Source organism: Zootoca vivipara, chromosome 3 (assembly GCF_965207765.1).
Source record: "Zootoca vivipara chromosome 3, rZooViv2.hap1.1, whole genome shotgun sequence".
In the NCBI taxonomy this organism is placed as follows: Eukaryota; Metazoa; Chordata; class Lepidosauria; order Squamata; family Lacertidae; genus Zootoca; species Zootoca vivipara.
The window spans coordinates 60,223,187-60,242,538 of record NC_142586.1 but is presented as its reverse complement, the minus strand read 5'-3'; positions in this window follow the sequence as shown (position 1 = coordinate 60,242,538).

Genomic DNA, 19,352 nt, shown 5'->3' with positions numbered 1-19,352 from the left:
AAACACAATAAAGCTCTTTTTTTGGGGGGGGGGGAAATCACTGCATCCAGGCACGAGTCAACTGTGGTACACCCAATTAGATTTAGGGAATGTCCAGCCATGGAATAAACTTTGCTAACTTGTTCCTTTCCAGAATGTTTTTGTTGACTGCTGCCATACTTTCCAGCCATATTTGCTCCATTGCCATATGCTTTTCCTCTACATTTACTGACATCTGTTTCAAGGTCACTGAAGCACCTCAGTCATACTTTCACCAGTGTGATCTTTCAGTTAAAAAACCCCCTCAGAAACTATTCAACTGGTAATCCATCACTAGGAGAAATATATTTATTAGACTATCTAACAATGATAGTCAGTTGATCAACATAGGAAACATCAGGAGTTGAATTGACTGATAAACTAAAATAACTTGCCGGTTTGATGTTGCTCAGTATTGCTTCTCAAATTGTATCAGCCACCAACTAGATAACATCTTCACATTGGTTTTGGATAAGCTGACCAGAACCTTTACTTCCATACTGATTTATGGAAGGGATCAAATGTTTCATCATTTCCATTGGAGAGAGAAGCTTGGCATCTTAATGCTACAATTACATAGGCCAACCGTAGACTGCTTGACATATTCAACTGTGTCATTACCCTCTTATATCTTGCATAAACGTAGAGCTGGAAACTTCGGATAGAGACATTTCTGTTCTTTGGGAATCACTTTATTGAAATGCTAAGCATAATTATTTCAAGTGCTTAAGACTAACAACAACTTCCAAAGTTTTGTAATTAAAGGAATGGGCACCACTTCATTTGCTATTGCTCCGTGTTAATTTTAAGAGCAGCATAGAATTTATTAGCAAATATATTAACATAATACAGCACAGATTACAATCTGGAAAAAGAGGGGAACTATTTTTTCTGAGACCTTTTGTCTGTGATTTTTGTCTGATCAGTAACTTTGCGGCTATGTGGAGGATTATATGTATTAATGATTAAATCAATAGCTCTAAAATTGAAAAGTGCTCAACAACTGAGAATAGCAATGTAAATCACAGCAGAGGCTATTTCATTTCATGGTGAAAAACATTAAAATCTATGTCAAAGTTTAATACAGAATAGATCAGGATACATTTACGTGGAATGAAAAGCAAAGAAATCATTTGAAGTATTTGTCTTATTGGGAGTATAATTAGGAAAGAAAATTGGATCACAGGAAGATCTTTAGAAAAGGTAAATGCAAAATGCATTTTTAGGATTTATCATTAGCTTAGATTTGGAACAGAATCCTATTCTTTCCTAATAGCAGCATAGGAAAGGACACTGTAATATTCAGGAAAATTGAGATCAAGTGATCTAAGCATGATCTATTAGCATGAGCATGATGTTGTCCTGAGGCAGCTAATTGGAAGCTGTGTTGCATCAACACCAGACAATTATAATTATGCAGCCATGCCGGCCCATTCTACTTAGAACTAAGTTTTAAAAATGAGCAGGGAAGGAGGCAAATTATTCTTTATCCTCAGATGGAGATGCCCTCTTGTGCTTACAAAAAGCATGGATGGGAAGTAAAAGCATACCATATCCATTGCCTAGTTCCACAGAGCCCCCCTTTTTACCATTCACTTACTGGCTGTAAGATAGGAATGCAACTAGTCCAGAAATCTAGCACAGTACAATCCAGGGCAGACATAAGATGCAACAAAACATTACAGCTCATTCCCCATGACTTTGGGCTCCCATGCCTGAGGAGCAATAATTATTCAAGAGCAGAGGAAAAAGCTGCGATTGGAAACAAATGAAAGAGCACAAAGCGCTTGGCAGAAGCAGAACACTTGCAAAAACAATAACATTTGACCAAGGAGAACAGAGCACCACAGAATATTTGAAGTGAGCCATACCCACCAATGGAGCATGTGAAACTCAGAGTGGTGGGGGAGGGGACTGTGAGCTTTCTCCTTTAGAAATTAAGTCAACAGGATGAAAACAAGAAGTGCAAGAGAGAAAGTGGCATGCTAAGTGCCCTGATATGAAATAGCTCAGTCAGTAGAGCATGAGACTCTTATTCTCAGGACTGTGGGTTCATCCCCACATTGCAGGGGCTTGGACTAGATGACCCTTCCGGTCCCTTCCAACTCTAAATTCCTATGATTCTAGGAAAGTGAGGACTACAATATAATAACCATAGCATATTAAGCTAGCCAATATATTCAACCATCCCCATTTATATATCAGTTACTATTCACAGATCTTGGATTTACATTGAAAATTCAAAAACATTATCAACATATACAGACATATAATAAGCACAATTTCAGATTATTTGCCTTAAGAAAAATCAAAATACATAAACACATAACAACCCTAACAACTATATTAAAAAGCATCATGTCTGAATGAGGCATATACTTTTTTCAAAAGCAGCTTTATACATCCATTTTTGACTAACATGAAAAGCTTTTGAATCCATAGGTGCCCTGTTTTGTTCAGTGGCATTAATAGATAATGTGTTGTAAAAATGAAGAATTTTCTCTTACACAAAGTACAATGTGAAGTTCCTCTGTGTGCAAGACCACAAATCACATGGTGTATCTTATCATAACCTGTCCCACAGTATTACGGTGATGATGTACTTGTGAAGATTATGGTAACTGTGTTTGGACAAGGCTTCTTTTTAACTGTTGCTTACCAGCTAGCTTTGAATCACAAACAAAAGGGATGATGGGATACTTCCTTGTTTTTTTTTACAGCTCAGCATCAATGCCAATGAGACTTTAACTCTGAATTAACAATGCAAGTTAACAATGCCTTTTCTCAGCCTCTTGGGCTTGCTGATCGGAAGGTTGGCAGTTTGGATCTGTGCGATGGGGTGAGCTCCCGTTGCTCTGTCCCAGCTTCTGCCACCTAGCAGTTTGAAAGCACATCAGTGCAAGTAGATAAATAGGTACCACTGCGGTGGGAAGGTAAATGGCATTTCCGTGTGCTTTAGTTTCCGTCATGGCGTTCCATTGCACCAGAAGCAGTTTAGTCCTGCTGGCCACATGGCCCAGAAAGCTGTCTGCGGACAAACAGTGGCTCCGTTGGTCGGAAGTGAGATGAGTGCTGCATCCCATAGTCACTTTTGACTGGACTTAACCATCCAGGGGTCCTTTACGTTTACCTTTACCTAGATGTCATCACTCCCATGCTGCTGTTCATTTCAGTAATGAAATATGTTGGATCTGATAACAACATTCTGTCTGTATAGATTTGCAAATAAGTGCTGCTAGAACTCCTATGTACTATGATTCTATACTCCCTCTTGAAATACTTTATTTTCAATTTCTATGTCTCTGGCCGTACATTTCCTCTTGACATTTCATCTTACCTTGTTCTATTTTCTTATTATCTATTTCCTCTGATTAGATAAATGGAATATAGTTCTCTCTCCTCCCCCAAGTCATTTAGGCTGCACTTCTATTGCCCTTGAGAAGATGTCCTAGGAGCCATAAGACAGAGGTTGACTTTCAGAGAGTGTGAACTGACCTCATGGGGCCCCTCCCTATCACCGCAGGGACCTTTTCAGGGACCCTTGCCCTCCTGATGTCAAAGCTTCAGTGGTGTCAAAGGCAAAAAGGAACTGAGCTTCCCAGGGGTGGATCAGGGGAAGAAGTGGACCAAAAGAATCAATAGCCTTCCCATGCTCCAGTGACAAAGCTTAGTGTGAGCAACCCCCACTCTCTCTGCTTGTGTGTCAGTCCCACAAGGGAACAGAACACCCAAATGGGGCTCATGTAAGTCTAAGACAGGATGCAGGTGGTGCTGTGGGTTAAACCACAGAGCCTAGGGCTTGCTGATCAGAAGGCTGGCAGTTCGAATTCCTGCGACAGGGTGAGCTCCCATTGCTCAGTCCCAGCTCCTGCCATCCTAGCAGTTCAAAAGCACGTCAAAGTGCAAGTAGATAAATAGGTACCGCTCCAAGCGGGAAGGTAAATGGCATTTCTGTGTGCTGCTCTGGTTCACCAGAAGCGGCTTAGTCATGCTGGCCACATGACCTGGAAGCTGTACGCTGGCTCCCTCGGCCAATAACGCGAGATGAGCAGCGCAACCCCAGAGTCGGTCACGACTGGACCTAATGGTCAGGGGTCCCTTTACCTTTACCTTTAAGTCTTAGACAATAATAGACCAACTGGACCATCACAGTCACCTTTCCCACAGTGTGAGCAATATGAACACAATGGCAAACAATGGAACACAATGGGAAAAAGAAGAAATAACCAAATGATTACAGAATCTGTTGTGCTTCCCCTTATTCTTTCAGTTGCGAACACGAGGGATGAAAGATTAAGGGTAATGCTTCTGTTACAATTTACAGCAGCAGATGTTGCTAGTAAATACAGAATGCCTTGGGTTAATTTGCCTTTGGCTTTTGTTCATTTGTGCCTCAACCTTAGTATCATTTTTCAATACAATGCTCAATTATATTTGCCCAAAGAACAGCTTTATGGATTTTTCCATTGTCTTCACATGAAAAGCCACAATCGTTTGTGACATCAAGACAATAACTCAGCAAGAAACCAAAATACTACAATGGTTTGTTAGCTACCAATGAGCGGGAGGGAGGGAGGGAGGAGAGTTTCTGGTTTCTGGTTCTGATAAACATAACAACATAAAGGAAGAAAGTACAAGGCTGGTATGCTGCTCCACATAGGATGGGATGTAGAACATTGTGCTGTGGCACGTACACAAGTATGTTTCTGTATGCAAGAAATGTTGAGTCCAACATGGGGGTGTACACAGGGCTCAGGTGAAATGATGGAATTCTGATCAAAGCTTTCCCACTCCATGAAAAGGGAATTTTTGGGCACTATACACAGGGAGAAAAGCATTAACCCATTCAGGGTGAGGACAATGTTTCATGCTCTTACTCTGAAGTGCCTTTGTGGTGTCATTCAGAGGGGACCCATTGAAATTAATGGACCCAAGTTAGTCACGTTGATTAACTTCAGAGATGGATTTACTCTGACTAGCATTGGATACAACTTTATGTAGCCAGACAGATTTGAATAGGTAGCATCATGATATCACACTCGTACTATGTTCCTGACAGGTTGAGATCAAACAGTGAAGGAGAAGAAACCCAGAAAAATGGTCTCAAAGCAGCAGCAGAGAAGGGAAAACACTGGTTGCAACTCAGAAAAGGCTTTTGAGGCACATTTTGTATTCCTGAAAATGTTATTCCCATGCCAATAATATTCACAAGTTAAAACACAGCATAGGGTGGACAAATAAATTCAGGGTTTTGTATGTGTAGGAGACACTCTTCATGCATACTATACATGTTGTTTCTTTTTGTTGTGATGTGGAATATAGGGAGGCTTGATGAATGCATTTTTTTCAGTATTCTGATGTGAACAAACCACCCAGACTAATATATGGATCATCACATAAGTTACCTTTTCAGCTTTTGCACTTCTCCAAATTCTGCAATGTTATCAGCTCAAAAACACACCAAGTACATTTTAAAATGTATATTTTAAGATTGAAAAGAATATGTAGAAATGTGTATTTTGTGGAAACATAAATGTTCATGCAGGCTCCCCCCCACCAAAAATGCAGATTAAGGTGGGAACAGCACATGACAGAATGATGGTGAACACATGTGAAAATGGCTAGAGAAAGACAGACCCATCCATCCCATTGAAAGGGGCTTCAGATTTTAATCTTGGAATCAGATCTAGATACAACATTGCCCTGAGGCAATGCGTGCGGTTATATATGAGGCTTCATCTGTACTGTACCGATTCAGCCCTTCACCTCAGTTTCCATCTGGTCTCAATGCATAGATAAGTAAGAATGGCTCTTCCTCTTCCTTTCCCCTTTTCCCTTTGCCCATTGGCCTGATTTCAGATTCATGTCCAAAGCATAGGCTGTTGCCTTCTAGAAAACCCCTTGCACTAGCCATGTCCATTTCTATTGCACCTATATAGCCGCTAGCTGTATCATTGTTAGTGAGAATGGCGCAAAATCCTTCAAGACTCTGCATGGAAATCAGGCTGTGTGAAAGCCCAGTATCATTTTTAATTAATCCCACCAAGCTCTCTGGTGTACGGTATTAGCAAGTCTAAATGGAAGGAGATTAACCTACTAATTACTGAAGCCTGTTAACTGTGCCTGGGCTTGTAAACCAACCTCATTCAGCCAGATGCATCTTCTGGGCAAAGGGGACATTAATTCTTTTCTTTTGGCAAGTCATGTGCAGTGGTAAAAGAAACCCAGATTGAAGTGGGAGTTCCTCTTACCCTCACTGTTTTTTATTTTTATTTGGAAGCGGCACTCTGAGACTAGATTACCTGATTGCTTGCTTGCCTCCAATAACAAATTCAACGTTAACTAATGAGCATGTACACACTTATACCAAGGACATGCCTATGGATTTGTTCATTTGGGGCTTGATTAGATTTATGCAATACACTGGATCCTTGCAGGCCATATATGCAAGAGGATTCGGATCATGCTCTCGCTCCCCATGGCCCAGCAGCCCAATCACAATGCACGGAGATGATTGCAGGCTGTCACAATTAACTTTCCCAGCTCTGTGAGTCTTGGCAAAATAGATCTCATTGATGTTTTGCCTCTGGGAGGTTTGCTAGATGACAGGTGGGCTGAGCTTTGGCTTGTCATGCCTGGAGCCAAGGTTGTAACCGTTAAGGAGTGTTCAACATTGTACCAGCAAGGCAGCCAAGAACTGAACTTTTTAAAACAGGAAAAGGTATGGTCAGCTCTCCATGATGATAGGCCTCACTGTGCATGCATCAATTTCACAGTGAAGAGTGTTTATGGTATCTAGAATCCCATGTGACGTTGCAGATGATTCACATTCCCTGCAGGAGCCCTGACTGCAATCCCTACACACATCCCTTTGGAGTGGGGGGGGGAGTGCAATTAGGCAGGTGCTGTAGCATCTGCAGAGCAAGAGGTATAAGTGTAAATACGTCATGGTAATCATTTGGCACAAGAAAAATGGGGATGTGTTTGTAATTGCATTTGTTGATGATCAAGGAGTTTCTCCCGGAGGAGTAATTTTAGCCTTTCATGATGGGACTGAGAAAGGCAGTTTCACACAGCAAGTTCACACAGATGCTGGGAGGAAATGCACATTAAAGATCTGGTTGCAAATTCAAGACATCAGAGGATAACTGAGCATTTCATTTCCTCATGACATGTAATTTAGAGCATCTCTGAAATAGGTCTTATTTTTCCCTTAATGTGGTTGCCCAAACGACAGCTGATCAGGTCTAGCAATCAATATGCCATTGATCTTTTTGTTTGTTTGTAGGATGATGACCATGCTGAATTCCCTACCCCTTAAAAACCATTTAAAGCACTAGATTTTCTCCAATTAGTAAGTAGCCCAGTCCCTGATTGACAAACAGTTCGCACCCACAAGCTCCCAGGGGTTTTGTAGACTGGCTGCTGCCTTAGTGTAAGATACCAGGCTGCTAATGTTTCCCCCTGAGCTTTGGTGGTAAGATTTAAAAACACTGAGTTTTTGCTAATCACTTGAATTTGTAAACCATATACAATGCTTTGCTCACACTATTTGTCTTTCATACAGATCTCTGTTCTTGTATGCATACCATGCTGTTATGTTCATTGTTTAAGAACTATTTTATCACCACTGAATGCATTCAAAATGGTTAGCCATCACTGTGTAGGCAAACTGAATAGCCACCAGGAGCTGTCAGCTTGAAGATCTCACCTGCTTCCTCTTCCCAGAAAGAGAGGAGGATAGCCAGAGACTTTTGCCTAAAGAAGTGCTCAGATTTGATATTAGGCTTGGTGGAGGACAGCAGAGGAAACACAGAGTAAGTGAGAGTGTGGGGGAGATGCTCCCCATACAGACATGCCACATCAAGAGATATGAAACCTCTGCATCCCACACCTTGACCATCAATTTCCCCCCCCCAATCAGAGCAAAAAGTAAAGTTAAAGTTAAAGGGACCTCTGACAATTAGGTCCAGTCGTGGACGACTCTGGGGTTGCGGCACTCATCTCGCTTTATTGGCTGAGGGAGCCGGCGTACAGCATGACTAAGCCACTTCTGGCGAACCAGAGCAGCGCACGGAAACGCCGTTTACCTTCCCGCCGGAGCGGTACCTATTTATCTACTTGCACTTTGTGCTTTTGAACTGCTAGGTTGGCAGGAGAGAGCAAAAAGTAAATGGATACAAATTTTATTAAAATTGTACATTAGTTGTTTTTCATGGAGTGAAGCCATCAGAAGAGCTAAGGAAGTATTTTCAGCCTGAAGGCCACATTCTCTAGTGAGTCACATGCCAGGAAACACTTGCCACTCCTGGATGAAAGAATAGGCAAACACAGGCAGAACAATAGATGTGACTATTAGCTTTGTCCAGTAGACTACATTCCCATCAGGCAAAAATAATACATTTCAATGCTCTCTCTCTCTCTCTCTCTCTCTCTCTCTCTCTCTCTCTCTCTCTCTCTCTCTCTCTCTCTCTCTCTCTCTCTCACCCTCTTTTATCATTCACACAGACAAGCTCAAAGACACATTCCCACATTCAATCAGGATGCAGAGGGTGTGGTCTGAGGAAAGGCCTGAGGGTAAGATTTGAAAGTCCACATTTGACACAGGCCAGAGGTTCCCTAACCCACTGTGGAACAACACTGGGAAGTGCTCAAACACCATAGGCTATTTTTTTAAAAAAAGCACAGAATACATACTTCTCTGATAACATCCTTTCAATGAAACAGTAGGAGGTAGCCTGCCTGGGCGAAGATCAAATGCAGATCCAATTCTTATCATTGCTGCACAAAAACAACACGTTATATAATGCAAGATCCCATAAAATATGAAAGAGTGGAAACGACCTTCACATTTATGCCAACAGAATTGATTTGGGGTGAGTTGAAAAATTGTTTAAAAGATCAAAGGGTCAGTGTGATTGCTGTTAGAGCTTCAGACAAAACTGATGGGATGTCAGCGGGAGGTTTTGGCTCAGTATGTGCAGCACAACATGTCTAAATAGGATTCAGAGTATATCTTTTCAGAATAATTCCATCAGAACAGGCAGGTTGCATAGAAAGTGATCAGACTGACAAGGGTGCATAGCTTTGCTTACTGTATCTGTGCTTCTTAATGGGCCATCAAATGACAGGAAATTATGACAGGAAGGCCAAGAGGGAAATTTAATTAGAAGGCCAAATAACTGTAATCTTTACACATTACTGTATTTTTATTTGCATGATGCATTTGCAGCCTCTCTTCATTGTATAATTATGCTAACAGAATCATTAGCAGCTAAATGATTCACAAGAGCAGCCCAAGCTGATGCAGCTAGTTCTCCTGTTCCATTATGCTCACAATTTCTGAGATCACAACGGTTTCAAGCATTTTCTAAATTATATAATGCACAAAAAACTTATTTTTAAAAAATGAAATCAAATGAAATAATCCTCTGCTGGCAGGTTATATACATGAGTAGCTTATATTTTACATCTTAGTCTAGGATGCCTTCTCAATAAACCCTAATTGTTATGAAAAATTCCATTTGGGCAAAGCAATCAACTCACGGAATCAAGCAAGTGCTAGTGAAACGGAGCCGGATTCATAATTGAATCTATGCTATAAATCAGATTCGCCTTATCTTTCTGTTGTCTTTTAGACAATGGCTGAATAAAGGAATGTATAGTTTTATGAGTTCTGGCAACTCATAAATAAAATTCAGTCTTCTGTCACTGATGATTTAACTAAGAACAATATACTCAGCCTAGCAGAATGCGATTGAGATAAATTAATTTTCTGTCGAAACAGCTTTGGGTCATGCTTTGAGTTGCTCCAGGATCTTTGAATTATCCTTTCAGAGAAGGCAAGGGATATAAAAGGCTTGCGGCTGAAATTTGCTTATCATTATTTCTAATGCTACAATAAATAGTAAGCTACAGTTATTTTAATTTAAAGGGTTACTGAAAGTATGTTGAGGAGCTGAAAGAAAATGCTCGGAAGGTATGAATAATGGGTACTGATGTGGGATCAGTTTCAGTGTTGCGGTCTGAGGACATGGACACAATGCTTGCTGTGGTGAGGTCAACTGAGTGCCACCCAGATCCTGGCCTATAGTAGGAAAGGATTGACTGGACTGGCCCAGAGAGTGCCCAAGGCCTTGAAAGCAGTCCTTCCTGGATCCAGATGTTTTAGAAAACAACCACCGAGTTTTTAACATTCTCTTTCTGGACGAGGTGATGGAGACGGTGGTGGTCAGCCAAGTGCAGGTACTTCTGGAGGAAGCAGATTAGACCCATTGCAATTTGGTTTCTATGCTTCCCAATCAAATAAAACACAGACAAAAAAGCAGGCCATCACCACCCTTCCCCCAAACAGGAATTTCCTCCAACCAAGAAGCAGCCAAAAATTCTCCTTAAAAATAAAAAAACAGAACATTTGAGGAGCAGGAGACCTTGACAAGTCCAAATGGGTGTGTCCTAGGGCCCTTGGGTGCCACATTGGGAGCCACAGGCACAGGTAGAGCATTCATATCAGGAAAGATACAGATCTTCTGTTTGCTTCTGACATTTCCAACAATTCTCTTGCTATAATTCTTATTTATTCTGTGTATTGGAACTGCTGTTATATATGCACACCACCTTGGCAATGGCCTTATACCAGTTCTCTCTGATTGCTATATTTATAAATAACTTGTCAGTTTTATTACAACTTAACATATTCCCCCTAGAAAAATATCTCCCTCTTTTTGTGCCCATTTTACTGATGTGCTCTGGCTTCATCCTTCAACAATAATAGTTTATAAAAGGTTGCTAATAATTGGCATTTTATTGTTAGTTTTCCAAATATGGTCATCTCACATATTTGCTGACTTTCTCTTCTGCTCCAAAAGGGCTTCTTCTGTACATAGAAATTAATACGACTCAGTGGAGGCTCCTGATGAGGAAGGCAATTTTCATGTTCCCTTACCTTGTCCCCCAACCTTCCATAACAAATTGTCAGGGAACATATGAGGAAGGGGAAGAGGGAATAGGAAAAAATAGCCGTCCCTCTTTCCCATGAATAGAGTTCTGCTCATTGAAAGTCTGGACTGAACCCAGTAAAAGGGAAGGGAATCATGAACACAATTAAAAGTAAACCATGAATGAAAAATATGGATTTTAAGAGAGGCCTAAAATATATCAATGATGGCGCAAAATGAACATGTTGCTCTCTGCTTGAACCAAGGCTGAGAGGAAATGGCTATCTTTTATTCCCTTGAATTTAATGAGAGAATAAGGAGGAGAATGCTACTGTACTCCATCTGTCAGGAAAACAGAAGCAGTTACTATCTGCACTTTTTCAAGCACAAAGGAAAAAAGAAATAAACTACTGGCAAATGTCCCTGCCACTGGGCTACTGCAGTTTCCTGAGTGAAAACTCTCCAGGGTTAGAGCTACATTTACAGGTAGCAATAGCTTCAGCAGAATATAGGGATGGGGAAGAAATGTAATTCAGTTCACAATTTGAGGTGAACCTACCTAATTTGAAAGAATACCAAGCCATCCTTTGAAATTCGCTTCTTCCTTGAATTTTGCAAATCATTTCTTCAACAAAGTACTGTGTACAAGAATGCATATAACTAGGACAAAGTGTGCATATAAATTTGTGTATTAGTGAATATAATAGAGAAAATGCATTAGAGAAAATTGATTTACCAAAATGTGTCTATTAGGAGAAATTCACACTAAAATGCTGTTGAATTTTCATGAGGACTTAAATCCCCCCCCCCCCCACAAACTGAAGTGGAAAAGTGGAGAACTGAATTTAAGATTGGATACCTTTTTAAATGATAAACCAGTGGAAGCTGAAATTGTCAATTTGCCCATCCTGAGCTGGAAATACATTGATTAAATTGACGGCACAATGTATTGAGTGTTGACTGTGTGGTTGGAGTGGAGATACTTTGTGACCAGGACCCCATGTACAACCTTCTGTTGGCTATTATGATTTATGGGTTAGGACCCTAATCTCACAGCAGCAACCAAACAAATCTTCCTACATAGCATGGCTAATCACTTCACATTACATTAGATTCATGAGGTTTTCTACATTTGGTAATATAAGCTTGTGCTAGTTTAACATATTTTGAAATAGCTTTTACAATGATGTTCTTTTAATTAAGAAGGCAGCAGCTGATGCTCTTTTGTTTGTCATTTTGTGGCAGAAGCCAAACCAAGTGATGAGAATCACACAGATTAGCAAAGTAATTTGATTACATACTTTCCTTTTAACTTGCTTGCTAACAGTAATCAAATTCAAATGTCTGTAAGTCTTTAAAAAAAGAAGGAAATTTGCTCAAATTAACTGTGAAATAATAAAACAAAAGAAGTCCCCCAAATATGGTAAATCACTAGCAGGATCCAGTTTTGCTCCTATATGGTTGACTAAGTGTGGAACAAACAAATGTTACTAAAAATAATAGCTGCCAAGTTTTCCTTTTTCTCGCGAGGAAGCCTATTCAGCATAAGGGAAAATCCCTTAAAAAAAGGGATAACTTGGCAGCTATGTAAAAATACAATGGCTGTCGTGCTGCCACTCTCTGTGGTGTTATAGCAGGCATAGGCAACATTGGCTCTCCAGATGTTTTGGAACTACAACTCCCATGATCCCTGACCATTGGCCCTGTTAGCTAGGGATCATGGGAGTTGTAGTTCCAAAACATCTGGAGAGCCAAGGTTGCCTATGCCTGTGTTGTAGATTACATACTCACTGATGGAACAGTTTTGCTCTACCGTGTGGGTAGAACAGTCTCAACTATCAGTTGCAGCCCTAAACCTAGAGTTGCCATATTTCCAAAAATGAAAATCCAGACAGAGTTGTTTAGCATTTTTTTTTGGGTGGTGGTGGTGGTGGACCCTGCCACCTTCCCAAAGCCCACCTGACTTTGAGAAGGGCTCTTGGGCTCTTGGATGCTCCCACAGCCCTGGCACTGCTTTTCCAAAATGAGACCTGCCTGCATCTCCCTTCCCCTCGCTACCAACTGAGCTGCCTGAAGGCTCTAAGGAAGCCCTTAGAGGGAGAGGGACTCTGGGAAGCAGAAAAAGGAAGAGAGGGAAGGAAAGGAAGAGGGTCTGGAGAAGGAGGAGAGGGTGCTGGGGGGAGGGGAGTACCTAGCTAGTTGGACCCGTGGTCAGGGATGATGAGAGTTGTAGTCCAAAACAGCTGGAGACCCAAGTTTGGGAAACCCTGGTTTAGATCAACAACATTGTTTAAAATGTAATTTCAATAAAACGAGATAACTAGCTTCCAGGCTATTTAAATATGCTCCAGCTGATATTATTGAATCTCAAAACAACTTTCCATTAATATTTTGACTTCTTACAAGCCTCAGTAGAATAAAAGTCCTGTACTGGGAAGATTACTGAAGACACAGGTAAGGGGGCTCATTAAGATTCAAGATGAAATCTTGGAACAGCCCTAATGTATTTGAAATAATTTCAATTGTGAAAAAGCAATTTGAATTTGAACATCTTACTAGAAAGTAAATCTGTTATGATTAGGGGAGAAACGTGGGAGAGCGCTGAGCAGATATTACTTGGATATTTGAAGCAGAAATATTGCTCAAGACAGCATTAGAACAAGACTGTGGAGAAGAGACCTAATTCCATGGCAGAGCACATGTTTTTCATCTCAAGGTTCTCAAGTTCAACCCCTGACTTCTCCAGATAGAGATGGTGGTGGTGGTGGTGGGAATCCTGGAGAGACGCTGTTTGTCTGTGGTAGACAACAGTGAACTAGATGGATCAATGGGCTGGCTTGATATAAAGCAACTCCTTGTGTTCTCGAAGCTATTCCTCTACAAAATGCACAAGCAATTTGTCGTGTGTAAACCCGCAGATTCTCAACATGTGAGATGATGTACACTGGCCTAGCTCCTGCACCAAGGCCAAGCATAAGCAGACCTGAATACATGTCACATGTAGAAAGCCTACAGCTTGTACGTAGCTCAGGCAGATGGACGAATCAACAGGGTCAAACAACATTTCTCAGCATTCTTTGGGGGAAGGCATGGCTGTAATGATATGCTTTAAATGTATACTGCAGATGAGGTCTAAGTTATAGAAGGGATATTCAATGTGTCACAAGCATAGTTTGAAAAGGAGCCTCATATGCCTGACTTTAATAATAATTTCACACTAGATTTGCAATAAAATATTATTTTGTGTTGTCGTTTAGTCATGTCCGACTCTTCGTGACCCCATAGACCAGAACACGCCAGGCACTCCTGTCTTCCACTGCCTCCCGCAGTTTGGTCAAACTCATGTTGGTAGCTTCGAGAACACTGTCCAACCATCTCGTCCTCTGTCGTCCCCTTCTCCTTGTGCCCTCAATCTTTCCCAACATCAGGGTCTTTTCTAGGGAGTCTTCTCTTCTCATGAGGTGGCCAAAGTATTGGAGCCTCAGCTTCAGGCTCTGTCCTTCCAGTGAGCACTCAGGGCTGATTTCCTTCAGAATGGATAGGTTTTATCTTCTTGCAGTCCGTGGGACTCTCAAGAGTCTCCTCCAGCACAATAATTCAAAAGCTTTTTTTTTTTTTTTTGCCGAACAACCGGAAAAAGTATTATTTAGCCTCAAGCAAATTGTTCTCCATGATGGGTATTTATATTATAAATGCTCATTAGCAGGACATGGTTTTGTGTTCCTTAAAATTAAGGACATTCATGGGCTTCTTGGCTCAACATCAGTAACTTCCAGAGTACATTCCCCTGACAACTAAATGAAAAGTCTGAAGTCTAGAGGTGTTTTTAAAAGCTAGCAAAGCATGTATGCCATAGTTACAGGTAGGTAGCCGTGTTGGTCTGACGTAGGCGAAACAAAAAATAAAAAAATTCCTTCCAGTAGCACCTTAGAGACCAACTAAGTTTGTCATAGGTGTGAGCTTTCGTGTGCATGCACACTTCTTCAGATAAGTATGTATGCCATGATATGCTTATTATGTTTGATGGGGCATTTTAATTTCCTCCCTATTGTTTCAAAAAGGAGGCAAATACCAAGCATCATGTGCATTCAGTTTCTCTTGAGGAAGTATTTTCTACATTTTGTTTTTATGGTACTTGAGTGTTACCATTCACTGTACCTGTGAATAGCCGCTGCAGTACAGTCCCACAACTGACCCCCTGGCTCTGAGCCTTCTTCCCTTCCTCCAGTCCATGACAGTCAATATTTACATGTGCTTCCAGTCCCAGATGAATAATCACTTGGCTTCCATAACGTGTTCTAAAAGTGTTCATTTATATTTTATATCTACATAATGTCCACTTAATGAACATAAACTCACAAATTACAAGAACCACAAGTAGGTGATCAGTCCAACTCTCAATTTTTTAAAGACATCCATAACATTTGTCAGCATTTACCAAGTCTTATACATGCCCCTGCATTTCCCATAATGCAATTTTCTTCATTTTACCAAATTGACTTCACATTATGTTCCCTGGAAAGAGGGACTGATTGTTAAACCACTCTGGAAATGTGGGAAATCTGCAGCTCTCAGCACCCTTGATAAATGACAGTTCCCAGGATTCTTTGTGGGAAGCCATGACTGTTGAAAGTGATATAATACTGCTTTAAATATATAGTGAGGATGGGGCTTGTTGCGCAGGAATATCTGTATATGTCTAGCTCCCCAACTGTAACTACGGATTGTCTCACAGGAAGGAACAGATGGTCAGTCCTTGGAGGTCTGAGCAACTGTTTTTGGCTGGATAGGAGCAAAAGGTTCATCAGACAAGTTGTGTGGAGCCAACAGCACTTTTTGCAGATTATGATGGAGATCAAAAAATGGGTGAGGTAGGATTAGTTTCACTGCCTGTCCTCTGTTGTCATGTGCATTCAGTATAACTTCTAAAAGAACCTTCCTGTGAACAAATGCTGGTCTATTTGCCAAACCCTACGCCAAAGGATAAATGGACACAAATCTGACATCAGGAACCACAAGACAGAGAAACCAGTAGGAGAACACTTCAATCTCCCAGGACATTCTATACAAGATCTCAAAGCAGCTGTTTTATTACAGAAAAATTTCAGAAACAGACTGGAAAAAGAAGTTGCTGAATTGCAAGTCATTAGCAAGCTTAAAACCATGGAGCCACCTGGAATGAACAAAGACATAGGATTCTTATCTCATTATACATGATCAAGCTTTCCTTAGCACCTCAGCCCTTGCTCCCCCCCCGCAAGACCAATTGCAGTCATTAACAGTCATCAACAGGTTTACCACTCCTATCAGCCCATCACCCATTCCCATCTCCCCCACCCCCCACCATCTGAATATACATAAGGGTCTGGTGGATTCTGTTTCAGTGTATCTGACGAAGTGTGCATGCACACGAAAGCTTATACCAAAATAAAAAACTGAGTTGGTCTTTAAGGTGCTACTGAAGGATTTTTTTTATTTGGTCTATCTCAGTGTGGGATCATGCCCCCTCCCCTGCCCGGTGTTGCACAGACAGAGGCTGCAATCACACAGACTGTATAGGACCAGGTTCTTTCAGAATTTATGCTGAACTCACATAGACTGGCAGGAAGGATGACAGGGAGTGTAAAGAGGCCTTCATGGTCTGATGGCTCCGTTTTGTAACTTTAGACTATCCTTAGACGTGTTGTAACAGGAAGGGGGATGAGTCACTGCAGGGTGGCTATTTTCCATGGCCTCTTCATGGGAAACTAATGTGTTCTCCAGCTTTAAAAGGATGGTCACTGACTGTTTGGCTAAGCAGTTAGGATGCCAGGTTCTAATTCATGGGCAGAATGCCTCTCTAGCTAACAACAGCCATCCACATAATTGAGTAACAGAGAAGAACATGTCAATCTTTTCTGTGTCTCAGCCAGTTGACATTTATTGAGACTAGAAAGGAAGTCACAGTATGGAACTAATAAGCTTGTTGGGAAAGAAAGCAGTGACTCTTGATGAGGATCTGTAAAACTCCTTGATTTATTCTCCATGGTTCATCAAAGGCTCCAATTCTTCTGAACTGTTCCCCCACAAAATCCAATTACAGCTTTTTCACCTTTCCCAGGACAAGGGAAGCCTAACTGTTTCTGATTTCAGAACAATATTGTATCAGAGCTAGCCAGCCATCTATCAATAAAAACACAAATTAAAGGAAGAAATGGCACAATGGTTCATAGGGAAGTTGGGGCTACAGCTTCATATCAATGCTCATGACTATCAAGAATAATATTTTTCTCCCACATTTAGGAATGTACTTAGAAAAAGACCAAAAACATAGGTGCCTGTCACTGCATCTTTCTATCAGATCTATGATGTACATTATAGTATACTGCATTTATGGTTATGTTTTTAAATGTGAGTCGCTTGAAGATATTTTAGGTAGCAAGCATCTGTTGTTCTTGTTGTTTACTGGTAGTTGTTTAGTCGGGTCCGACTCTTCGTGACCCCATGGACCAGGCACTCCTGTCTTCCACTGCCTCCCGCAGTTTGGTCAAACTCATGTTGGTAGCTTCGAGAACACTGTCCAACCATCTCATCCTCTGTCGTCCCCTTCTTCTAGTGACCTCAATCTTTCCCAGCACCAGGGAGTCTTCTCTTCTCATGAGGTGACCAAAGTATTGGAGCCTCAGCTTCAGGATCTGTCCTTCCAGTGAGCACTCAGGGCTGATTTCCTTAAGAATGGATAGGTTTGATCTTCTTGTAGTCCATGGGACTCTCAAGAGTCTCCTCCAGCACCATAATTCAAAAGCATCACTTCTTCAGTGATCAGCTCTCACTTCCATACATCACTACTGGGAAAACCATAGCTTTAACTATACGGACCTTTATCGGCAAGGTGATGTCTCTGCTTTTTAAGATGCTGTCTAGGTTTGTCATTGCTTTTCTCCCAATAAGCAGGTGTCTTTGAATTTCGTGACTGCTGTCACCATCTGCAGTGATCATTGAACCCAAGAAAAATCTCTCACTGCCTCTATTTCTTCCCCTTCTATTTGCCAGGAAGTGATGGGGTTTTTTTTGATGTTGAGGTTCAGACCATATTTTGTGCTCTTTCACCTTCATTAAAAGGTTCTTTAATTCCTCCTCACTTTCTGCCATCAAGGTTGTGTCATCTGCATATCTGAGGTTGTTGATATTTCTTCCAGAAATTCTGGCTTGGGATTCATCCAGTCCAGCTTTCACATGATGAATTCTGCATACAAGTTAAATAAGCAGGGAGATACAGCCTTGTTGTAAGCCTTTCCCAATTTTGAACCAATCAGTTATTCTATATCCAGTTCTAACTGTAGTTTCTTGTCCCACATAGAGATTTATCAGGAGACAGATGAGGTGATCAGGCACTCCCATTTCTTTAAGAACTTGCCATAGTTTGCTGTGGTCGACACAGTCAAATGCTTTTGCATAGTCAATGAAACAGAAGTAGATGTTTTTCTGGAACTCTCTAGCTTTCTCCATAATCCAGCACATGTTTGCAATTTGGTCTCTGGTTCCTCTGCCCCTTTGAAATCCAGCTTGCACTTCTGGGAGTTCTTGGTCCACATACTGCTTAAGCCTGCCTTGTAGAATTTTAAGCATAACCTTGCTAGCATGTGAAATGAGCACAATTGTGCGGTAGTTGGAGCATTCTTTGGCATTGCCCTTCTTTGGGATTGTGATATGGACTGATCTTCTCCAATCCTCTGGCCACTGCTGAATTTTCCAAATTTGCTGGCATATTGAGTGTAGCACCTTAACAGCATCATCTTTTAAATTTTTAAATAGTTCAGCTGGAATATCATCACTTCCACTGGCCTTGTTATTAGCAATGCTTTCTAAGGCCCATTTGACATCACTCTCCAGGATGTCTGGCTCAAGGTCAGCAACCACACTACCTGGGGTGTACAAGGCATCCATATCTTTCCGGTATAATTCCTCTGTGTATTCTTGCCACCTCTTCTTGTTGACTTCTGCTTCTGTTAGGTCCTTACCACTTTTGTCCTTTATTATGGTAATTTTTTGTACAAAAAGTTGCTTTCATATCTCCAATTTTCTTGAACAGATCAATAAGCATCTACGGTAGTAAGTTTAATAATAACATTTAGGCAAAATTCCATTTCTGACCATGGAAGAGCTAAAAGCAAACCCTCCAATAAATTCATGGGGAGTCGAGTGTTGATTTCATGCTCTTTATTTCAGCTCATGGCAAACAGGGAGTCCATCTTCCAAAAAACCTCTGGCTATATATACATTATTTACACAATGGGTCCCACGTGATTGGCTGATTCAACTCCCCTCCTGGAGCCTGATTGGGCTGCTCCTGCAGAGCAATCAGGACGCTGCCTTCTAGGATCCTACTTGCCTATTGTTCTAGGATCCAAGCTCAGT